The following is a 25,169-nucleotide window of genomic DNA, read 5'->3' as shown; positions in this document are numbered from 1 at the left end:
CCCAAGTGATTTAAGAGGGTAGGAGCCTATCCTGCCCACTTAAATCGCTTTAAATATCAGGCGGTTAGATTTTTATAGAACCTTCATAATTAGATGCGGGATCAGATTAAGAAAATTTGAGTACTTTTTCTGTTTATTCATTTGATTTCTATGGTTGTAAGGTTTTTGACTAAATGTATAATATGATTTTATTGTTTGATTAAAATTTGTATATGTTAAGATTAAACTATTTTAATTTTTGGATGTTAAAATTTTAAAAATGGTTGAAATATGTTTAGATTTGTATTTGCATTCATTGAAATTTGTTTCATGTTTATCATGCATTGCATATCGTTATGGGAAAGTATATAAGAAGAATGATTCAGACGTTGTAAAGAAATACAATTTCACCATTCTTAAGCTGGACTGAAACAGACACCATCCTCCCAGAGATTAGAATTAGTGGAAAGTTCTGAGCATGCATAGTCTTCCTTGCATGCAGCAGTTCCCTTGCTGTCCTCAGTTTTATATTTTTCTACTGTGCTAAAAAAGTAAAACAAGAATGAAGTAAAACTTTCCTTCCAAGTGTTTTTTAGTATTCTGGATTGTTTTTTGTCATTGTCATCTTAATTTATTTCACTTATTTCACTTTTTTTTTCCTCTTTGCCTGTGCTATGGCACTATCCAAAGGCAGACTTTCCACCTTGTGCAGACTGCAGGAGAAAGACAGCAAATTAAGACACACACATGCTTATTATCATTTGCTTGGACTCAGACCACCACCAGGAGGTCTGAAAGGAGTGGAAATGCATTCCCCTATTTCATAGTTTACTTCCATAACTTTTATTGGGCAGAGAAAAAGCAGTGCAGAAATCAGCTCTCTGCAGTCTAACAAATTCTTCTACACAATGATGATTCTGTTCACTCATGCGGTGCCTTCAAAAAGTTCCAGGACTGCTTTGATCTAAAGCACAGATGTTTTTGGGGCATGTCACATATATCTGAGCAGAAAGAACTTGCTAAATTGCATGGTTCAAGAGCATCATCCATGCAGAGCCACAACTATGGTGCCACCCTGAAGCATAAGTTAAAAACCTGTATTTGTACTGTTTGCTGTACACAAGAAGATATCAGTCCTATCAGTCAGTGCTCTGGTGTGATGTGATACAGAACATTTTTGATCAGCAAGCTGTATTGAGCCAGGCACACAAGTAAGTGATTTAATTGCAGTTCACCAGGGCAGAACAGCTCATTGGGGCTCAGAACTTAATTTAAAATTATGAGTATGTGTGGCCCTTTTCTCACACAGCAGTGAAATCAGCTTCTCAGATTTTTTTTTTCCTTCTGAGCTGAATGGATGATAAACAAAACATTCTTGTTAATTTTCTTTCAATTATGTTTGTTTTGCTGATGTTTTCATTGATTTACTTACTTGGTTTAATTTGCTTTCTTAATTTTATATGTTTTATATATACGTTTTTTTTTTCTGGGCATGCCATAGAAGTGCAGACAGAGGCAAATGAGAAAGGCAAGTAGCACAGGAAGTGAACACAGCCAAAGGCAACTGATGTAAGCAGAAAATGAAGAGGTATATAAATATGGTAGAAACTGTAGAAACAATTTTTATTGGTGAACCATGTCAAGTGGTAATACCCTATGCGGACACGTTTCAGCAGTTTGCATCAGGGGATGAGAGTTTGCAACAGCATGTGCATCATTATATTAAAGCAATACATTATCTATCTATCTATCTATCTATCTATCTATCTATCTATCTATCTATCTATCTATCTATCTATACGAGAGAGACTTAATATGAATTATTTATGACTGTGATGATGGAAGTAAAATAATGGATAATTAACTTGTGAAATTAATGAACAATCATTTCACATGACTTAGTACATTGTGTGATATATTTCTTTAATCCATACTTGTGGGTTGTGTCCATCTACCAGCAGGTGGAGATAGAGAGCAAATTAGAACTTTCATTCAGTATTCTGTATCTATCTCTAGCAGGCGGTAGAATCTCGCTGTCCAACTCTGTCTTAGGTTCCTGTGGTGGGCTTCTGTTTCCTTTCTGGGGTAAAGGCTTTATAAATTTGCCTTCTGGGTGTAAACCTGGTTGTGCGAGGTCCCTCCTCCATCTCCTCCACCACCCTTTTCCTTTCGTGTGTTGAGCTCCTGGTCTATTTTTGAGGGCTTCAGTTGAGCTTCTGGAGTAAAGGCTTTCTTTCTTACCCGTTAGGGTGTAAACCCAGTGGTGCTAGGTCCCTCCCCCCTCTCCCCTTTGCGGCGGCTTCTGCCTCTTTAAAAAAAAAAAAAATCTGAGCCTTCGGTTTCTCTTTTTAGAGACTTTATTTGGGAAGTATTCTCTGCCAGTGACTTTTACTGCAGTGCTTTGTGCCTGGGAACCAGAAATCGCCTTTTTCTTCTCTATGGTGAGTTATTCTGATTTACTTATAGTTGCAGAATTGGTTAAATACTGTTCCCAGTGTGAGAGCCAGCAAACAGCATCAGGGCAGTGCACCATGTGTATTAGGTCCCCTGAAAGTGCTTATTTAGTGCTTCCATATTCTTATATACCCTACATTTAGAGAGCTTTGAGTCCCCTTAGTTTTTTGACAGAGGGCAGTTACTTAAAAAAAAAAATTAAAAAATAAACCATACCCAGAAAGTTTCCCTCACTTCATTTGTGGAAATTTCTTTATCAGAACTCTGTTTAGATATTGGCATTACAGGTATTCCTTTTTTCAGCATCTTTACAAAGGAGTTTAGTATAGAATCAAGCTTAGTTCTATTGACTCCATGTATCTGCGAGAAGTTTTACATCTTGAGTTTTTTCTGAGGCTAGTGCACTGTTCCCATGTCTCGTCTGGTCTTCATGGTAACCATAGAAGTGTCGATGCTGCCATGGTGGGATTTTCTCCAGGAGCAGTGTTTATAGTGCTTTGAAAAGCAGATTAGTTTATTCTGGAAGATGGCTGGCTTTCAACCTGAAGGTCACAGGCTGCAGGCTGGTTTGTGTATAATATTAGAAGCTGTGGAATTCAGCTCTATTTCAAGTGGAACATATTTAACGTCACTCTCGCATATTGCTTGCTTTAAAAAGCAGTTCATTGCATGGCTGGGACAGCTAATACTGCGTTACAGTGCTAAATCTTAGCTGTGTTGGTTTACCACAGCAACTCTGCTCTCTGGTATTGCACACTGACACTGGCCAAAACTATTGCATATCAGCTCCAGCCACCACTGTCTCAGCAGCACCACTATCTATATGCACCTGTTGCACTTTTGCACCTTTTCATTTTATTGGATAGCTAGCTATATTACAGAGCTACTTCAATGTAGAGGAATAGCTTAGTGGTTAAAGCAGCTAGCTGAGAGCACAGAGATCCAGAGGTTGGTGGTTGAAGTCTCACTGCAGCTTGCCATCATCAATAGTGCTAAGTTGTACAAACAGCTATATTCTGCTACACCATCTAGCTCTGTCTCTCAGCCATACTAGTTAGCTTCAATGCACAGCCACACCAGCCAATTCTTGACACTCAGCAAGAAGATGGCTTTGGCTTAGAAGCCACATCAGCTGCCCAATGCCTAAGTCACATTTAGCAAACTACTTTTTACAGGTAGACTTCTGTTTGGAGAAGATCTAGAGAAATTAAAGACTCCCAAGTCTCAGAGATTGTCAGAGGACAAGCCTAAAAATTCTTTTAAATTCTCTTGGTCTCGTCTTTGGTTTTGTGAGGCCAAGTGCTGCAGACCAGGCAAATCTCATGGCTCCCACTCAACAAAGACAAGCCTTCTTTCATGCTGACGGATAGAGCTCGGTTTCAAACTGGAGGTTTATCAATGCCTTTTGTATCTCTCAACGATGGCATCTTGGTTCACTCCTTGGGTTTCATCATAGCAGGATACCTCTCCAGGTTCCATGAGGAGTGGACCAAAATTACCTCAGACCAATGTGTCTTGGAAATGTTAAATCAGTGTTATAAACTGGAATTCTCCCATTCAATTGCAGATTTTTTTCTTGGAATCTCCAGGGAAGGCTCCATCCCAAATGTCAAGCAGTTCAAACCACCTGGCAAACTCTTCCTCATTTAGGCATAGTACAGCCTCTCCCCAAATCAATTTGGGAATGGGAAGTTATTCCATTTTCTTTGTAATTTCAAAGAGGCAGGATTCCTTCCATCTGAGTTTAGACTTCAAAAGAGTCAACAGTCTTAAAGGTTAAACATTTCAAAATGGGAACATTACAGTCTGTAATAGTTTAAGTCCAGCAGGGAAAGTGTACTTTCACTTTCCTATTTGACTTCCCCACAGAAGATTTGTGATTTGCAATCTTTGGAGAATATTATCAACTTATGGCCATGCCAGTCAGCCTTTCTATATCACCAAGGACATTTTTCCAATGTCATGGTGGTAGTGGCAGCCTTCCTTCACAAGAATTGAGTTCAGGTTCATTCTTACCTGATTTGAGACTCTTCCTGTCAAGAGAGTCTGCAAGTTTCATCCAAGATAGTTGCTCTTCTTCAGTCCTTAAGATTGGTAATCAATTACTCCAAGACTTAGTTGTTTCCAACACAAATCTTGGAGTATCTGGGAGTGATATTCGACATAGGATTCACACTCAAGTCAGGATCTAATTTCCCTTCCATGTCTCAGGGTCTTGGCCTCTACCCTGAACATTCTTCCATAGGCCGGATTCCACATAAGACCATTTCAGCGGTCCCTTCTCAGCTGTTCGTCTCCATCTCTGTGTCAGGCTTTCATGGCAGAAACTAGGTTCGTGAGCCCTTGGGCCACTGCCGTGGTGCAGCAGTGGCAGGCAAAACCACCCCACACCAGAGACAAGGCAGAACTCCGACAGGGACAGCTAGACTTCACCTGCACTTGACCGCCGTTCCCCAGGAGTTGAGCCCCTGGGTGCAGGCGGCTGGCAGGACTTACAGGGTAGGTACTGGTTACCAGCTAGGCTGAACAGGGACTGAGGGTCAGAGGGGAAAGGAATATACATGGGCAGCAAGGCAGGAAACTGGGCTAGGACTCACAGACAATACTACATAAAACTGGAAAATGGACAAGCTAAAAGACAGGAACTGAAAGCTGCCACGCAGCCACTGAAACAGGTTACAAATACTGACAGACAAGAGACAGGACTGAAAGCTGCGGAGTAGCCACTAAAACAGGGTACAAATACTGACAGACAAGAGACAGGACTGAAAGCTGTAGAGCAGTCACTAAGCAAGAGATGCAGACAAACAGAAACTAGAGAAGGAATACAGACCAGAAACAAGACTAGGGAAGTAAGCAAATAAACCTAAGCTAAACTACATACAGACTAACTAAAATCAGACAAGGAACTATACAAGAAACCAGACTAGGCAGAAGTGCAACAAAGCATCAACAAACCAGGGACCTTAGACAATGCAAAGGCAAACTCAGAAGGTTCCCCGGTGGTAATAAACCCATCAGCAGCTGAAACTCAGCTGCAGGAATCATGAGGCAGCTACCAAACTTCAAACCAAGTCTGGACGGCTGGAATATCTGGACCGGACCAGAAAGAAGGTCTGGAAAATCTATGGCAGCCACCAGTTCTGGCCACCAGAGGGCGAGAGGAACACAAACCAAGACACAGGCAGAAAGCATATTGAAGCACAGAGAGGCTTAACACACACAGTTGCAGTATAGTGGAGTAATCAGAGCCATGCTGGAAGCAGCCAGCACACAGAGACAGAACTAACTCAGGAAGAACAGACAGAAGCCAGCTCAGAAGTTGACCGCCAGAAATAAGGTGAGTTTGAGGGTCACGACCACAATCGTGACACTCAGCTGTCCTCTTACAATTCAGAATTGGTTTGTAGTCACAACAGATGCCAGCTTATTGGGCTGCAGAGCTCTGCTTCAGTCAGTCCAAGGTCGTTGGTCTCCAGTGGAAGCTTCTTAGTACATCGGTCATATAGAGCTCAGAGCCATTCACAAGGCCTTGTTTCCTTAGTTTGAGGGATGCCAGTGAAGATTCTCTGACAACATGACAGTGGTTTCCTATGTCATCAGGCAGTGGGGAGCCATGAGTGTTCTTCCAACCACAGAAGCAGAGATTCTTTTTTTTTGGACAAAGGTCCACGTTCTTCTAATTTTAGCAGCGCCTATTGCAGGAACTCTGAATACTGAAGCAAATTTTCTCAACAAACTTTTTCTGGATTTGGGGAGTGGACAGTTACAGACAAAAGCATTCCATCTGATTACATCATGCTGAGGAATCCTGGGGATAGATCTAATGGCATCTAGAAGGAATGCTCACATCTGCAAATTCTTCAACCATTGAAAGGACCCCAATGTGGAGGGTCTGGATGCTCTTCTACAACACTGGCAAACAGACCACCCGTATTTTTTTTCCTCTGTTGCCATTGTTAAGCAGAAAACTTCTTTGCATTGCTTATCATCCAGGGGAAATGATCCTTGTAGCTCTGGATTGCCCAAGAGGACTTTGGTATGCAGATCTGATGCAGTTGAAGACTGATGCTCCACTATCTCTACCCAGTTACTACTACTACATCCTCATCCTCCTCGATCTATCCGCCGCTTTTGACACTGTCAATCATGACTTACTTCTTGCCACACTGTCCTCATTTGGGTTCCAGGGCTCTGTCCTCTCCTGGTTCTCCTCCTATCTCTCCCACCACACCTTCAAAGTTCACTCTCATGGATCTTCCTCCACCCCCATCCCCTTATCTGTTGGTGTTCCCCAGGGATCGGTCCTTGGACCCCTTCTCTTCTCAATCTACACCTCTTCCCTGGGCTCCCTGATCTCATCTCATGGTTTCCAGTATCATCTCTATGCTGATGACACCCAACTGTATCTCTCCACACCAGACATCACCGCGGAGACCCAGGCAAAGGTATTGGCCTGCTTATCCGACATTGCTGCCTGGATATCCAACCGCCACCTGAAACTGAACGTGTCCAAGACCGAGCTTATCGTCTTTCCACCAAAACCCACTTCTCCTCTTCCTCCACTTTTTATCTCAGTTGATAACACCCTCATCCTCCCCGTCTCATCGTGCCCGCAACCTCGGAGTCATCTTTGACTCCTCTCTCTCCTCTGTGCATATCCAGCAGATAGCCAAGACCTGTCTCTTCTTCCTCTACATCATTAGCAAAATTCGCCCTTTCCTCTCTGAGCACACCACCCAAACTCTAATCCACTCTCTCATTACCTCTCGCCTTGACTACTGCAACCTTCTCCTTACTGGCCTCCCACTTAGCCATCTATCCCCCCTTCAATCTGTTCAGAACTCTGCTGCACGTCTCATATTCCGCCAGAACCGATATACTCATATCACCCCTCTCCTTAGGTCACTTCACTGGCTTCCGATTAGATACCGCATTCAATTCAGGCTTCTCCTTCTTACCTACAAATGCACTCAAGTCTGCTGCCCCTCACTATCTTTCTACCCTCATCTCCCCTTAAGTTCCCGCCCGTAACCTCCGTTCACAGGATAAATCCTTCCTCTCAGTACCCTTATCCACCACCGCCAACTCCAGGCTCCGCTCATTCTGCCTCGCCTCACCCTATGCTTGGAACAACCTTCCTGAGCCCTTACGCCAAGCCCCCTCCCTGCCCATCTTCAAGTCTTTGCTTAAAGCCCACCTCTTCAATGCTGCGTTCGGCACCTAACCCTTACCGTTCAGTGAATCCAGACTGCCCCAATTTGACTGCCCCTATCGGACCGACCGTTCACTTGTCTATTAGATTGTAAGCTCTTTGAGCAGGGACTGTCTCTCTTTGTTAAATTGTATTGCGCTGCGTAACCGTAGTAGCGCTCTAGAAATGTTAAGTAGTAGTAGTAGTTACAGAAGCCTTCTGATTCCATTGGACGATCCCTCCCTATTTGGTCTTATGACATGGCTTTTGAGAGATCATGCCTAAGGAAGAAAGGTTACTTGGAAGAAGTTATTTCTACTCTTCTGCAAGCCCAAAAAAGATCTACTTCTACTACATATGTGTGGCTATGGAGAACCTTTGAATCTTGGTGTTCAGAAAGAAATCTTATCTCATCCAAAGTGTCACTGCCACAAATTCTAGCCTTTCTTGAAGAAGGGTTTAAGAAAGGTCTTTCCCTCAATTCCCTCAAAGTTGAGGTAGCGACTCTGGCTTGTTTTTTTGCTCATATCCAACAGTCTTATTTGGCCACACATTCAGATGTTGTCTGATGTTCGAGGGGTGTCGGTCATCTTAGGCCTCCGTCTAGACACCTCTGTCCTGATTGAAACCTTAATCTCATTCTTCAGGCCCTTGAAAAAAAAATCAACCTTTTTGAACCTCTATACAAAGCTACTCTTAAGGATCTTACTTTTCAAAATGGTTTTCTTAGTAACTATGACTTCAGCCAGAAGGATCTCTGAGCTTCAAGCCTCATCTTGTAGAGACCCCTTTCTAAATTTTACTGAAGCTAGGGTGTCTATATGGTCCCTTCCTTTTTACCTAAGGTGGTTTCTGCTTTTACATTAATCAAACTCTGTATTTACACTCCTTTTCTGAAGAGGATTGTGGATAAGAATTTTCCTCCTTGTGTCTCCTTGATGTTAAGAGTTCTTTTACACTATTTAGATGTCTCTAATGATTTTAGGCGCCTAGTTCATTTTTTCATTCTTCTCTGGGGACCAAAAAAGATTTGCGCGCTATGAAGACGACTATATCTCATTAGGGTGCTTTAACCATTTCTTTGGCCTATTTTTTAGCAGGGAAAAGAACTCCCTTCCATCTTAAGTTATGTTACATGAATCCTGTATTCTGCAATTACCATAGTTAGTTCTATGTGGATCACATAACAAGATAACAGTATCAATATCCTGGAATTTAACAATAATGTATAATTACATAGTTAATATAATTGAAAATGTTTTACAAAAAATAGGTTTTGAGTCTTAAGAAATATCAGGTAATTTGATATTTATTTATTTAGATTTTGCTCACACCTTTTTCAGTAGTAGCTCAAGGTGAGTTATATTCAGGTACACTGAATATTTCTCTGTCGTAGGAGGGCTCACAATCTAAGTTTGTATCTGTGGCAATGGAGGGTTAAGTGACTTGCCCAAGATCACAAGGAGCAGCAGCGGGATTTGAACCAGCCACCTCTGGATTGCAAGACCGGTGCTCTAACCACTAGGCCACTCCTCCACTCCTAATCATCTCTTTATTATTTTATCATTTTATTATTCTATTTTTTATCCACTAGCACTGCAGTTTGTTCAGTATTTTAAGCCATTGGGATACGGTAGGTTGTTCCTTTTTGAAACAAATTGTCAGCTTTGAGCAGTAGCACAGACGTGAGCAGATCCTTACAGCCAATACTTGCATTTAACTAGCTTGTCGCTTATAGAGAACCACGGATTATACGACGGATTGGTAAAGGCAATGAATTCCAAACATGTGCAACCTGAAAATATATAAAGGAATTAAAAATTCTAAGACTCTTAGCTTGTGTAAATGTTGGAAAACGAAGTAACAGTTGGTTACGAGTCTTACCACCATTTCTGGTAGAAAGAAGGGATACCCAATCCACTAAATTTAATGGGACTTCACCATATAATATCCGATATGCTAGGGTACACAATTTAAATTAGATTCTAGCATTAATAGGCAATCAGTGTAATTTCATAAGCAGTGGAGTAACAGAGTCTGAACATTGAGCAAAATATATCAATCTGGCAGCTTTGTTCTGCACCAGTTGTAGACGACCAGTTAATGATTTGGAACAGCTTATGTAAATGACATAATCTAATCTGGGCAATACCAGACTGTACCAACAGTCTAAATTTTTCTGGTTCAAAGTACTTATCGATCTAAGTTTTTCTTTTTTTTTTAAACATATTAAACGACTTGCTAACCAAAGATTTAACTTGATTACATAATGTCATTGAGCAATCCACATCAACTCCCAAGATTCTTGAACATGAGTCTAGCGCAAAAACTTTGGTGCGAATTGAAAAATATTGAGATAATTCAATGGAATCGGATGGACCCAACCACAAAATTTAGGTTTTCTCAGAATTTAGTTTTAAGTGATTATCCAGGATCCAATTTTTGATGGCATGCACACAGAGTAGTAATATGTAAAGTATCAAACCAGTCACCTAAAATAGGAAACAGCATCATTACATCATCTGCATAGATATAGTATGGAACTTTACATTTTTTTCAGTATAGCCTCATGGCTAGAGTAAGATATTAATTAATAATGGGGACAGGGGGGTGAACCCTGTGGAACCCTACAACCTGGGCTCCATCTTTCAGTAAAAGTGCCATCTTTATATACTTTTGTAACAAAAATTCCTCAAACCAAGCTCACACCCTATTACTGATACCAGTATTGCTCAACCTGGTTACAAAAATACTATGATTTATTTGTAGCATTTGTATCCCACATATTCCCACCTATTTGCAGGCTCACTGTGGCTTACATTGTTCCGTAATAGTGAGTACCAATTCCAGAAAAGAGAAATACATAGAGGTATGGAGATAGAGATGATTAGGTATTCATGTACTAAAGTTCATTATATAGCAGCAAATAAGAGATATTTGATTAATCATCTATTGTGAAGCAATTGTTTGGACAATCAGTAATATTTAGCTTCAAATCATAAACAAAATTAGTAAAGACACTTACGGAATAAAAGTTGCGTGTTGTGTGGATCCAAGTGTAAATTTTTTTTTTTTTTAGTTGACATTTAGTATGGATTAGTGTGGTATGCTATCTTGAATAGGTTGGTTTTCAATAGTTTACGGAAATTAATTATGTCGTGGGTTCTTTTTATATATTTTGGTAATTCATTCCATATTTGCGTACCTAAATAGGAGAAACTGGATGCATATGTTAATTTATATTTTAATCCCTTGAAGTTTGGGATAGTGGATGTTCAGGAATGTACATGATAAACTAGTAGAGTTCCTGGTTGGTAGATCTATGAGGTCTAACATATACCCCGGAGCTTCACTGTGTATGATCTTATGAACTAGGGTGCAGACCTTGAACACAATGCGTTCTCTTAGTGGAAGCCAGTGTAGTTTCTCTCTTAGGGGACCTGCGCTTTCATATTTCCTTTTGCCAAATAAAAGTCTAGCTGCCGTGATTTGTGCAGTTTGGAGTTTTTTAATAATTTGTTCTTTGCAACTGGCATATATTGATATATGATTATCTATCTATCTATCTATCTATCTATCTATCTATCTATCTATCTATCTATCTATCTATCTAATCTACCAGGTCGAACGCACATGATAAATCAAATTGAATCACTATACCTTTAGACCCTCAGCTCAGTAAAGATTTACCATGTGTAATGATTTGAAGCCATCACTGTATCTGTACTATTTTTTCAGAATCCCAATTGAGATGAAGGTAAATTGTTCCTTCCCAGTAAATCAAGTTGTTTAGAAATAAAACCTTCCATGACCTTAGTGAATAAAGTAATAGATGCCACTGGACGATAATTATTAGGTAAAGACAAGTTTCCATTTGGATTTTTCAAAATCTGTATTAAAACAATTTCTGTACTATTCTTTGGGAATCTGCCTTCAACCAAACATTGATTACACCAAGTCATTAAAAAAGTTAGAAACTCATTAGCGTTGTTTAATAAAGTAAGCTGGGCAGGGGTCTAATCTGCAGTTAGATTTGGTATATCTTTTTAATAGCAACTTTATATCATCAAGAGTCGTAAGTGTAAAGTCACACCATAACCTATCCACAGGAACATCATTCATAATTTTCGAAGGTCATTCTGCAAGGGCGCTATCTGCTTTCTTTGTGGAAGCCCATACTGTTTCTGTGGATGAAATTCGTCCACATTTCATACATTTTCTAAGCATTATCATCTAGATGTGGTAGCTAGGGCAGAAGCTTTCTTTGGTGGTTTTGTTCTTGCGGAAGGGTTAATGAATTCCCTTCCAACTTGAGGACTGCTTTTATACATCCCAGAAGTATGGACTAATCCTTTGGAGATGCTAAAGAAGGAAAAATTAGTTCTTACCTGTTCATTTTCTTTAATTTAGTCTCAAAGGATTAATTTAGATCTCGCCCTTCTCTCCTGTTTTGTTGGGTTTTGTCTTTTTATTTTTCTTGTTTCTTAGGCACAAGGTTAGTGTTTGTTCTTCAAAGTTTATAAAAAAAAATTGTTAAGGAGGCAGGAGTTCTACTTCTTTCTATTAACTTCTTACTGCTTGGCTATCTGAATATTGAATGGAACCTATTGTACAGCCCATGGTTTGGAACAAGGTATCTTTCAAAGTTATCACCAAAAAAGGGAAGCTAGGGTATCCCGATAACGAGGTTGCAATAGAGACCATAGTAGACCAGGTGTCTTTAAATAAAAGCAGTCAAAATATTGCAAATTAAAACTGTCAATGGCTAAGCAAGATGTAAATTGGAACAACAAACATAGGGCTAGGTTTACTAAGTGGTACTATGGGTGCGTTAGCATTTTTAATGTGCGTAAATGGTGTATGCGCGTTAAATGCTAACACACCCATAGAAATGTATAGGTGCGTTAGCGTTTAATGCTCCTTAAATTTACAGGCGTGTTAAAAACGCTAATGCACCTTAGTAAACATACCCCATAGTTTGAAATGTCTATATGCAAATACCAGAAGCCTAAGAAATAAGATGGGAGAGTTACAATATATTGCACTAAATGAAAAATTAGATATAATAGGCATCTCTGAGACCTGGTGGAAGGAGGATAACCAGTGGGACACTGTCATACCGGGGTACAAATTATATCGTAGTGATAGGGTGGATCGAATTGGTAGAGGGGTAGCATTGTATGTTAAGGAGGACTTTGAATCAAATAGATTGAAAATTCTGCAGGACACAAAACATCTTGGAATCCCTATGGATTGAAATTCCATGTGTAAAGTGGAAAAGTTTAGTTATAGTGTACTACCGTCCGCCTGGCCAGGATGTACAGAAGGATGTAGAAATGTTATCAGAAATTAGGGAGGCTAACAAACTGGGGAACACAATAATAATGGGTGATTTCAATTCCCCCGATATTGGCTTGGTAAATATAACATCATGGCATGCTGTGGAGGTAAAATTCCTTCATGAAATCAAGGACTGCTTTATGGAGCAGCTGGTACAGGAGCCGACAAGAGGAAAAATTCACCTACTTTCATTTAGTGGAGTGCATGATCTGGTGCGGGAGGTAATGGGGATGAGGCCACTTGATAACATTGATCATAATATGAGCAGATTTGATAACGGCTTTGGAGTAAATACACACAGGAAATCCAATACGTTAGCATTTAACTTTGAATAAGGAGACTGATAAAATGAGAAGAATGGTGAAAAAAAAACTTAGAGGAGCAGCTGTGAAGGCCAAAAATTTACATCAGGTGTGGATGCTGTTCAAAAATACCAAACTGGAAGCCCAGGCCAAATATATTCCATGTATAAAAAAAGGAGGAAGGAAGACCAAACGACAGCCGGCATGGTTAAAAAGTAAGGTGAAGGAAGCTATTAGAGCTAAAAGAAAATACTCAGAAAATGAAAGTGATCTTACTAAAAATAATAATAAATGGTATAGGGAATGGCATGTCAAATGTAAAGTGCTGATAAGAAGGCAAAGAGTGACTTTGAAAAAAAGATTACTCTGGAGGCAAAAACACATAATATATATTAGGTATATTAAAAGCAAGTAGTCGGCAAAAGAATTAGTTGGACTGCTAGATGACCGAGGGGTGAAAGGGGCACTCAGGAAGACAAAGCCATAGCGGAGAGATTAAATGAATTTTTTGCTTCGGTGTTCACCGAGGAAGATTTGGGAGAGAGAAAGGTGCCAGAAATGGTATTCAAAGCTGATGAATCAGAGAAACTGAATGAAATCTCTATAAACCTGGAAGATGTAATGGGGCAATCTTATTTGGCCCGGCAATAGAAGAAACCATGGAAAAGAATATGGCATATCTAATAAATACTTAATCCTAATAGGGGATATATATATAATAGGAGGTACCTAAAACATTAACAACAAACAGTACTGTTTGTTGTTAATATCTAATAAATAACCTAATAAAACTCGTTCATTGGTCTCCCTTATACGTAACATGGTGGGGTAGACTACAGGTTGTTAAAATGACATTCACTCCAAAAGTAAACTACACTCGCTATACTCCTTTTTCCCTCCTTAAAAACAATACAGAACTTTAACATCTTCTATTAAAATTTTTTTGGAAAAGCTGACGCCATCGAATTGCTGCTAGAAAACCAGATTTTGCCAGCTAGAATTTTTTTCATTGTAGGGTAAGGATGTAAATGGTTTATTGACACATCAATCCAAAACAAAATGCAATATTGCTGAAGGGCTGTCTGGTAAAGTTTGCCTCTTTGCGGATGATACAGTTTAGGGGGTGAAAAATTTATTTAAATACCTATGCGGCGTAAATGCATAGGAAGCGAGTCTCTTTGAACTGAAAGGCACTTCTGTAATGAGGAGACATAGGATGAAGGTGAAAGGGGATAGATTCAGAAGCAACCTGAGGAAATACTTTTTTGTGGAAAGGGTGGTGAATTCAATGAACCACCTCCTGGTGGCAGTGGTGGAGTTGAGAACAGTATCTGAATTCAAGAGAGCTTGGGACAAATACATATGATCTCTAAAGGAGTGATAGGGAGAGTAGATGGCATGGATAAGCAGACTGGATAGGCCATATGGTCTTTATCTACCTAAATATTTGTCTCTTTCTCTGTCACTTAAGAATGGTCAGTGTAGCACAAAACCCGAGTGATGGATACAAGATAAGCAAAAGAAGATGAGACACTACTAGGGGAAGTGATATTTTTCAGTTTTTTATCCAATATACACATCTTTTAATTTAATGGCAATGATTTGTCCAGTACCATCACTAATATCAAAGTTGATGAGTAAAGTTTGTGGTGTGGATTGGCCTCGTAAGTTAACTCAGGTCATTTGGGTAGGCTTGTTTGAAGAGGTGAGTTTTCAGCATCTTTCGGAAGGGTAGGTGTTCGTTGGTTGTTCGGATGGATCTAGGTATGGCGTTCCAGAGTTGGCTGCCTATAACGGAGAAGTTGGATGTGTAGAAGGTTTTGTATTTGAGGCCTTTGCAGTTGGGAAGGTGAAGATTGAGATATGTTCAAGAAGATTTGGCCCCATTCCTGGCTGGAAGGTCGATCAGATTGATCATGTAGCTTGGAGATTCTCCGTGAAGGATCTTGTGGGTTAGAGTGTGGACTTTGAAGTGTATTCGTTCTTTGATAGGAAGCCAGTGGAGTTTTTCACGGAGTGGTGTAGCGCTTTCGAATCGTGATTTACCAAAAATGAGTCTGGCAGCCGTGTTCTGGGCGGTTTGTAGATGACTTCTCTATAAGGAAAGGCTAAAGTCTGTAAAATAATGAGTGGAACAGAAGTAAATTTAAAATGAATCAGAGAAAATATTTCTTCACTCAACGTGTAATTAAACTTTGAAATTCTTTGCCTGAGAATGTAGTAAAAGAAAAGTCCATAAGCTATTATTAAAACGACTTGGGGAAAATCCTTCTTATTTCTAGGATAAGCAGCATACAATGTACTGTTTTGAGATCTTGCCATGTACTTGTGACCTAGATTGACCACTGTTGGAAATAGGATGCTGGTCTTGATGGACCTTCGGTCTGCCCCAGTATGGCAATACTTAGTTCTTAATGTAAAGTTCTAATTTGCTCTCTATCTTCACCTTCTGGTAGATTGCTGGTAGTCCACAAGTATGGACTATTCCTTTGGGACTAAAGGAAAGAAAATGATCAGATAAGAAATCATTTTTATTTAATCTAATCTATTAATCTATCTAATCTGTTTAATCTATTTTATTTAATGTATCCTATCTATATCTTTAAAAAAAACTACTTTATATGTTTTGTTCAGCAGTAAGCACAGTTTTAACTTGTTCATCAGTATAACATGCATGTTTTTGAAACCTTGGTTTAGTCTTTGTGTGTGTGTGTATATAGATATAGGGAAATAGAGAGAGAGATGCACTATAATGCAGGCCTTCGTAGCCTTTTTTTTTTTTTTTTTAAATTTCAGGGCACACTTTCAAACCCAAATGATCCTTGAAGCACATCAACCAGATTTCACAATGTTGTCATGCTTGCTAGCCATTGTCCACTGGTCCCATATCTGTGAAGTGTCGGAGAATGTACTTTAAATAAAATTTATAGTATTAGAAAGTATAAAACATAATTAGGCAGGTAGATATTTAGAAGAGTATAGGGGGTCATTGCAGTATTTAATCCACTACTTTCAGATGTCCATGGCTAGTAAGCAAACAAAGAACAATAGATCACTTTTTGTTCATCATTTAGTTGTGCATTTAAAATAATGTACAAATTATTTCAAACATTTGAATGAAATTAATTTTTTTATTACAATAACCTCAAGTGCAGCCTATAAAAGGAAAGTATACACTCTTTTGTTTTTTTTTTTGTAATCACCTTTCTCTCAAATATGCTATTAAAAATCTCAAAGGATTTATTGGACACTTCTCAGCAGCAATGAACAGTAACAGAATATTGAAACAAAGAGAATAACTTCTTTTCTATACCTAGATGAAGGTATACTGGAGATCATCTCAGTCTCTCAAATTTACTGCCGATATTTGTCTTATACCTGCATGTTCAACATATCTGTAAGAGCCTGCAAAAGCAATACTTCAGAACTTTAAATACTTGCTATTGTAAAACTTTTAAAGCTATCCAAAATTTGGGGAAAATTACTGTTCGCATTAAACATGATTTTGCTGGAAATTGAAAAAAAAAAAGTGCTTCTAAGAATTGCTCTGCAGTTCTTTACTTATTTGCTGCCCATTACACAATGATGATTGTGACATTTTTGAGGGCACAGATTTGGATAGCCAGCTGTGAGCTTCAGTTGTGCTTCAGTTCACCACAGTTGTGGCTGTTTCTCTCCCTACCAGATATTTAGTCATGGTTCCAAAACAGAAGTGGACCTGGTACATGGCTTTCCTGTCCCCTCCCCCATTCATTTCCCAAATGCACAAACCACCTCTGTGCCACAAATACACATCTACAGCAAACACATACTGCTCTGTCCCTCATACACACATACACTTAGCCTCTCCCTCCCTTTGTCCCCCCTCATCCTGTCCTCTCTACTACTACTACTATTTAGCATTTCTATAGCGCTACAAAGCGTACGCAGCGCTGCACAAACATAGAAGAAAGACAGTCCCTGCTCAAAGAGCTTACAATCTAATCTACCCCTCTCTTTCTGACCTCTCCCCCCCCCCCCCAATACATACATATGTAGCCGTTCAATCCCTCTCTTGTAGTTTAAAAAAAAAAAAATCAAGCCCATTCTTACTTGAGCCTGCCTCCTTTGCTGGCTTCACTCTAATTTGAGGTGTTCAGGGCTATATAGAGCCCTGCACAGAGATGTCAAACTAAAGCCATCAGAGGTCGCAGGATACTTTTTAAAAGAGCCCATGATAAATACTCAAAGGCAGGAAGCTTACTTTATTTGAAAATTCATTAAACTAATTGTAATACAACCAAACATAGTTCATAAGAAAGTAAAATCAATGTCCCAGCTGTAAATCTTGATCCAACTCCAAATATTCGCAATTATATCAAAACTTGCAATTCATTTTTAGTTTGAAATAACCTCTTTCAAAGAAGGATAAACCAGTGTATAATAAAATCAAATACCCATAAATACATAAATCAGTAAAACAAAAAAGTTCCTTTCCCCACAGTTTACACAGCCAGCCTGTTCCCCTTCCTCTCCCCTAGCCCAATGCATGCTGTTACCTTTCTGTACCTGACCAACAAAGAGAGTCCAAGTCTCCCGCAAAAACACACAAGAAAACAACAAATCGAGCGGAAGATATCCAGAAAGACCAGACTGAAGTCACAGATGTAAAAAAAAACAAAATGATTTATTAGGACCCTACATGGTCTGTGTTTTGGCCAAAAAGACCTTCCTTAGGGTTCTAAAACAAAAATATAACATGTATATAATAAAAACATATAGAAACATATTTTATGCATAGTACTATGTCTAAAAAAAGTGACATTAAGATAATGAAAATTTTTTTTATATTATCGCAAGCCATTTATACAGATATATTAAAAAAACATATAATAATGTGTGTAACATAAAAATGTGACGTTTGAGATAGTCTAAAAAACAATAAAAACAGATTTGCATGATGGAAACGATAATTTCCATATCATCATGCTGATCAATCCATAGACTGGTGGGTTGTGTCCATCTACCAGCAGGTGGAGATAGAGAGCAAACTTTTGCCTCCCTATATGTGGTCATGTGCTGCCGGAAACTCCTCAGTATGTTCTCTATCTCAGCAGGTGGTGGTCACACACAGCAGCAGCTCTGGCTAGGCCTCCAAGCCTAATTTTTAGGTTTTGTTGAGTGCCTGGGGTTGAGGGCTCTTCTTGAGCAAGTGCAAACCTGGTGGCGCCAGGTCCTTCCTTTTCTCCCCCCTCCCGCTGGCTCCGTTAAAAAAAAAAAAAAAAAATTTTGAACGTCCTTAAAGGCGTTTATTTCGACGTTTATTTAAACGTTTATTGCAGCTACTCACTGGGACACCAGGTCGTTACAGCTCGGAGCGGAAAGCAGGTAATTTTTACCTTTTTATAGCGGGCAGGGGGTTCCCCGATTGATCTCCACGTGGCCTATGGCGTCGGAGGGCGAGGGCGCAAAGAGTCGCTCCCCGGATCGCTTGGGCGCTTCTAGAGGGGATGCGGGGGTCTTAAAGTCTGATTCGCCCTTGTTGGGTGACAGTTTTGTGACCGATGAGTGTCCCGGTCCTTCCTCCGGTGTGGCGGTTTTTCCCGCCATAAACGCCCATCCCCCGCTGCTCGCCTCCACCATCTTGGCCGGCGACGCGGCTCAGACGGCTTCTTATTGGGCCGCCCTTGAGATAGGAGACATTAATGCCATGAACGCCCTTAATTTGGGCGACGGCACAAAAGCGGCTAAAGTTAAGCGCCGTTCTTCCCGCGCGGCTCCTTCGCGGAGTGTCGCGCCGGACGCCATCTTGGATGCGCAGCATGTCTCTCCCCTGCTATTGCGAGCGCCGGTTGAGGGTGCGTCTAGGGCTGTAGCCCAGGCTGCGGAAGTGCACAGTCTGGGGGGTTTCTCCCCCGAGTTTGTTTTGCTGCTGCATCAGGCCTTCCTTATGCAAAACGCTGCCCCTGCTCCCTCGTCTGGTAAAGAGGTTGAGGCCCCCGGAGGTAAACGCCCTCGGGTTGATTCCCAGGCCTTGGAGGACTTTGTCTCCTCCGATGTAGATGAGGGCAGCGTATCTGAGTTCTCCCAACGGTCCTTTGCGGATTCCTTGGAGGAGACGGATTCCCGCTCGGATGGAGTGGATGACCCCTCTGCAGCGCGGCTCTTTAGCTCAGAGGATTTGCCCAACCTGTTAGTGCAGGCCATGGGCATTTTGAAGATTTCCTCTCCGGAGGACGTCTCTCCCTCAGCCCATGTTGGCTCTGCCATTATGCTGGGGACGAAGCGCCCGCCTAGAACCTTCCACGTGCATGATGCCATGCACACCTTAATTTCGGCTCAATGGGATGTCCCGGAAGCGAGCCTTAAAGTGGCTAGGGCTATGTCCCGCCTCTATTCTTTGCCTGAAAGTGAACGTGAGGCCTATCTGTGGCCTACCGTGGATTCTTTAATCACTGCGGTGACTAAGAAAACGGCATTGCCGGTGGAAGGTGGCATGGCCCTATAGGACGCCCAAGACAGAAGATTGGAGGCGGCCTTAAGGTCGTCCTTTGAGGCGACTGCTTTAAGTTTGCAGGCCTCAGTTTGCGGCTCCTATGTGGCCAGGGCGTGCCTGACTATGGTGCAGCGGGCTTCCCCCTCGGATCATTCCTTGAGGGCTGATTGGCCGGCCCTGGAATCGGGCTTAGCCTATTTGGCAGACTTGCTGTATGATGTCTTGAGGGACTCAGCTAAAGGCATGGCTCAGACAATCTCTGCGTGGCGGTGGCTTTGGCTGAAGCATTGGTCTGCTGACCACGCCTCTAAATCCCGCCTGGCTAGATTGCCTTTTAAAGGCAAGCTGCTCTTTGGGGTCGAGCTGGACAAAATCGTGACCGATCTCGGCACGTCTAAGGGCAAGAAGTTACCAGAGGTCAGGGCTCGGGCTAGTACTCGCCCCGGTACCTCCAGAGGACGGTTTCAGGAAGCCCGTCAGTACCGCCCGGGCAGGTCGGGCTCCTCTGCCCCCTCTTCCTTCAAGAGGAACTTCTCCCCCAAGCAGCATTCCTTTCGCAGAGACCGCCGTCCCGGAGGTGCTCCCTCCGGTCCTCCCCCAGGGTCTCGTGCCCAATGACGGGGCCTTGGTCCACGCCCCAGTGCAGATTGGAGGACGGCTGCCCTCGTTTCTGGGCGAGTGGACCACAATAACTTCAGACGCTTGGGTGCTGGAAGTCATCAGAGACGGCTACAAACTAGAGTTCTGCCGACCCTTAAGAGACGGGTTTGTACTCTCTCCCTGCAAGTCTCCGGTCAAAGCTGTGGCAGTGCAGCAGACCTTGGACAATCTGATCCGCCTGGGTGCGGTCGTTCCGGTGCCAGAAAATCAGCTTGGCAAGGGGCGTTACTCCATTTACTTTGTGGTACCAAAGAAAGGAGGTTCTGTACGGCCTATCCTCGACCTCAAAGGGGTCAATCGGGCCTTGAAAGTTCGGCACTTTCGCATGGAGACTCTCCGCTCTGTTATAGCGGCAGTGAAGGCAGGGGAGTACCTGGCATCCTTGGTCATCAAGGAAGCGTACTTGCATATTCCCATCTGGACTCCTCATCAACGCTTTCTGCGTTTTGCAGTCCTGGGCCGACACTTCCAGTTCAGAGCCCTCCCGTTCGGGTTGGCTACTGCTCCGCGGACCTTCTCCAAAGTAATGGTGGTCATCGCGGCCTTCCTGAGGAAGGAAGGAGTACAAGTCCATCCTTATCTGGACGACTGGTTGATCCGAGCCCCCTCTTATGCAGAGTGCGGCAAAGCTGTGAACCGAGTGGTTGCTCTTTTGAGCTCCCTGGGGTGGATCATCAACTGGGAGGAAAGCCAGCTGCGCCCAACTCAGTCCCTGGAGTCTCTGGGAGTTCGATTCGACACCCAAGTGGGCAGAGTGTTCCTGCCAGACAATCGGATTGTCAAACTTCAGGCTCAGGTGGACCAGTTCCTAGTAGCCTCTCCTCTTCGGGCTTGGGACTATGTGCAGCTGTTGGGCTCTATGACGGCCACGATGGAAGTAGTGCCCTGGGCCAGGGCTCATATGAGACCACTACAACACTCTCTGCTGCAGCGCTGGACTCCGATGTCGGAGGATTATGCTGTGCGCCTTCCCTTGGACCCAGCAGTGCGCAAGGCACTGAGCTGGTGGATGCAGACAGACAAGTTGTCTGCGGGAATGCCTCTGGTGACCCCGGAGTGGATTGTCATCACGACGGACGCCTCTTTGTCGGGCTGGGGAGCCCACTGCTTGGGAAGGACAGCGCAGGGGCTCTGGTCTCCTGCAGAGGCAAAGTGGTCTATCAACCTCCTGGAACTCAGAGCCATTCGGTTGGCGCTTTTGGAGTTCATCCCTGTACTGGCGTTGAAGCCAGTACGGGTCCTGTCGGACAATGCCACGGCTGTGGCCTATGTCAACCGCCAGGGAGGTACCAAGAGCGCCCCTCTAGCCAAGGAGGCCATGAATCTATGCCAGTGGGCGGAAGCGAACCTGGAACAGCTGTCAGCGGCCCACATTGCCGGAGTCATGAATGTCAAGGCGGACTTTCTCAGTCGCCATACCTTGGAGCCCGGAGAGTGGCAGCTATCTGCTCAGGCGTTCTTGGACATCACGAAGCGCTGGGGCTAGCCGAGCCTAGATCTGATGGCGTCATCGGCCAATTGCCAAGTGCCGCGCTTTTTCAGCAGAGGACGGGACCCTCGATCCCTGGGAGTAGATGCTCTTCTCCAACAGGGGCCGACACAAGAGCTTCTCTATGTGTTCCCGCCCTGGCCCATGTTGGGCAGGGTGCTAGACCGGGTGGCAAAGCATCCGGGCCGGATAATCCTGGTGGGTCCGGATTGGCCCAGACGTCCCTGGTATGCGGACTTGATCAGGCTCTCAGTCGACGATCCTCTGCGGCTGCCAGTGGAGCAGGGCCTGTTACATCAGGGTCCCGTGGTGATGGAGGATCCCTCCCCCTTTGGTCTTACGGCCTGGCTATTGAGCGGCAGCGTCTGAGAAAGAAGGGCTTCTCAGACAAGGTCATCGCCACTATGCTGAGAGCGAGGAAGCGCTCTACTTCTACTGCTTACGCCAGGGTTTGGCGTATCTTTGCAGCATGGTGTGAAGCAGTCTCACTTTCTCCCTTCACTGCTCCAATTTCTTCAGTGTTGGCGTTCCTGCAAGAAGGTCTGGAGAAAGGCCTGTCGCTCAGTTCCCTTAAAGTCCAGGTAGCGGCTCTGGCTTGCTTCAGGGGCCGCCTGAAGGGTGCTTCCCTGGCTTCGCAGCCAGATGTGGTGCGCTTTCTCAAGAGAGTTAATCACCTGCGCCCTCCTTTGCACTCAGTGGTGCCTGCGTGGAATCTCAACCTGGTGCTAAGAGCCTTGCAGAAGCCGCCTTTTGAACCCTTGTCGAGGGCATCTCTGAAAGACCTGACGTTGAAAGCAGTCTTCTTGGTGGCTATCACTTCAGCCAGAAGAGTTTCTGAGCTCCAGGCGCTCTCATGTAGAGAGCCTTTTCTGCAGTTCACTGAGGCAGGAGTGACTATTCGCACAGTGCCTTCCTTCCTGCCCAAGATTGTTTTTCGCTTCCATGTGAATCAGCAGCTCTGTCTCCCTTCCTTTCGTAGGGAGGACTACCCAGAGGAATACTCTGCTCTCAAATATCTGGATGTGAGACGTGTCATCATCAGATACTTGGAAGTGACCAATGATTTCCGGAAATCGGATCATCTGTTTGTTCTGTTTGCAGGTCCTCGTAAGGGTCTGCAGGCTGCTAAGCCTACAGTGGCAAGATGGGTCAAGGAAGCCATTGCAGCGGATTATGTGGCCGCGGGGAAGGTGCCGCCTATCCAGCTGAAGGCTCACTCCACTAGAGCTCAGGCGGTCTCGATGGCAGAGGCCGGGTCCGTCTCCTTGGAAGAGATTTGCAAGGCGGCAACTTGGGCTTCGGCCCATACCTTTTCCAGGCATTACCGCTTGACTGTGGCTGCTCGGGCGGAGGCCCGATTTGGAGCTTCAGTGTTGCGGTCAGGGATTTCAATGTCCCGCCCTGGGTGAGTACTGCTTCGGTACATCCCACCAGTCTATGGATTGATCAGCATGATGATATGGAAGGTAAAATTATGTATCATACCTGATAATTTTCTTTCCATTAATCATAGCTGATCAATCCATAGCCCCTCCCAGATATCTGTACTGTTTATATTCTGGTTGAATTTTAGGTTCAAGTTTAGTCTTCAGTTACTTCAGGAGGACTTCGTGTTCAAGTTTTCTCACTTGGATTCTTCAAGAGTTGAGACGAGTTTGTGTTACAGTGAGCTGCTGCATTCCTCTCCCCTCCATTTTACGGGGCTGGATTGAGACTTAAATTCTGCCGGCACTCCCTCCCGCTTCGTGCGGCTGTAGGGCAGCTTTGTACCCCTCCCGCTTCGGCGGTGTTAGGGTCAGTCAGCTCCTCCCGCGGTTGCGGTTGCAGGATAAGCCAGATCCCCCCGCATCGGCGGGTGGTGTCCCTCCCCCGCTCCGCGGGGATGAGCTGGACGGATTCCCCTCCCCCACTTGTGTGGGGATGAGCTGGGTTAATTCCCCTCCCCCGTTTCGGCGGTGGTGAGCTGGGCAGAGTGTCCCTTTGTGGGTGTAATTCTCTAAGTGCTGAGTCCTGCGGATGGAGCTTTAATATCGACATACTGAGGAGTTTCCGGCAGCACATGACCACATATAGGGAGGCAAAAGTTTGCTCTCTATCTCCACCTGCTGGTAGATGGACACAACCCACCAGTCTATGGATTGATCAGCTATGATTAATGGAAAGAAAATTATCAGGTATGATACATAATTTTACCATTGTAGCCAAATGCTGATACATATAAAAACATTGTATATTAAGAATTACAAAGTAAAACTTATATATGCAAATATAGGGATATAAATCCATCCTAAAAATAGTGTGTATGCTAATAATTCAAGTCAGAATCTAAAAATACAACATAGACAATAGGAATTTAAAATTACAAGTGGATACATGGGTGATAAATGGTAGCAACAGACACAATAACATTGCATAGATGTCATTCAAAGTATATCATACCTTCAAATTGGCATATACGGATATTCCTCAAAATGTTTTCGCCAAATGAGAAGGTCTGGACAAAACACATACTAAAAATAGAAAAATGTGAAAAATAAAAACCAAAAATGAAAAAAATGTGAAATGGATGGTAATCATAGTATGAAAAAATTGCAAATAGACAGATGGCAACAAATGCAGTGTAAAAAACTAAGGATAAAAAGTTGAATTGAAATGTGGTGTAGTCAAAAGAGACTGACGGCATATACACTGCGGGCACGTAAAGTCCTATTTACTGAAAAGAATGATGTTTCTAACTTATGCTAAAAAAACAGTGCTAAACGCAAAAATATATCGATATAGTATGAAAGTATATGTCTATCACGAGTGCTTTGACGTGATGCACTGTAAAATGCTAGAGCGAAAGGATATATAATTTTACTAAAATATCCGGACGTCAAGACATTAAATGGGTAGGAACAAAGCCTTTGGATATAAACATATAATACACTTTCTTTAAGATCTGGACCGAATAATGCGAGCTAAGATAAATAGGAGACGTTGATGTGAAATTAAATTTAAGATTATTGAAAAGCGAGTGCGAAATAAAAATGATCCATAAATGAGTGCGCAAGTGTATGCGCTTGTGTGTAAGCTGCCTCAGTGAAAAGTTGAATCCTTACCGCTAGTGCTATCCAAATAAAGCATAAGTTTTTCAGTCTGTAAAAACGGACTGTAGCGAAAAGCACTACTATTTGAAGGGAACGGAATGACGTAACAAACTGAATCAATTAGTGACATATACAGTACGTAACAACCAGTGGTAGCTGACAGCGCTGATGTTTAAAAGAAAACAAA

The 25,169-nt window shown here is 42.7% G+C and overlaps 1 protein-coding gene across 3 annotated transcripts in view; it reads left to right on the top strand.

Annotated features, from left to right (window-relative positions):
* SNX13 (sorting nexin 13) overlaps positions 1-25,169 on the top strand; it is a 483,917-nt gene that overhangs the window by 85,498 nt on the left and 373,250 nt on the right. The gene's annotated exons all lie outside the window — the stretch shown is intronic.

Source organism: Microcaecilia unicolor, chromosome 1 (genome assembly GCF_901765095.1).
Source record: "Microcaecilia unicolor chromosome 1, aMicUni1.1, whole genome shotgun sequence".
Lineage (NCBI taxonomy): Eukaryota > Metazoa > Chordata > Amphibia > Gymnophiona > Siphonopidae > Microcaecilia > Microcaecilia unicolor.
This window is presented reverse-complemented; position numbering and strand designations above follow the sequence as displayed.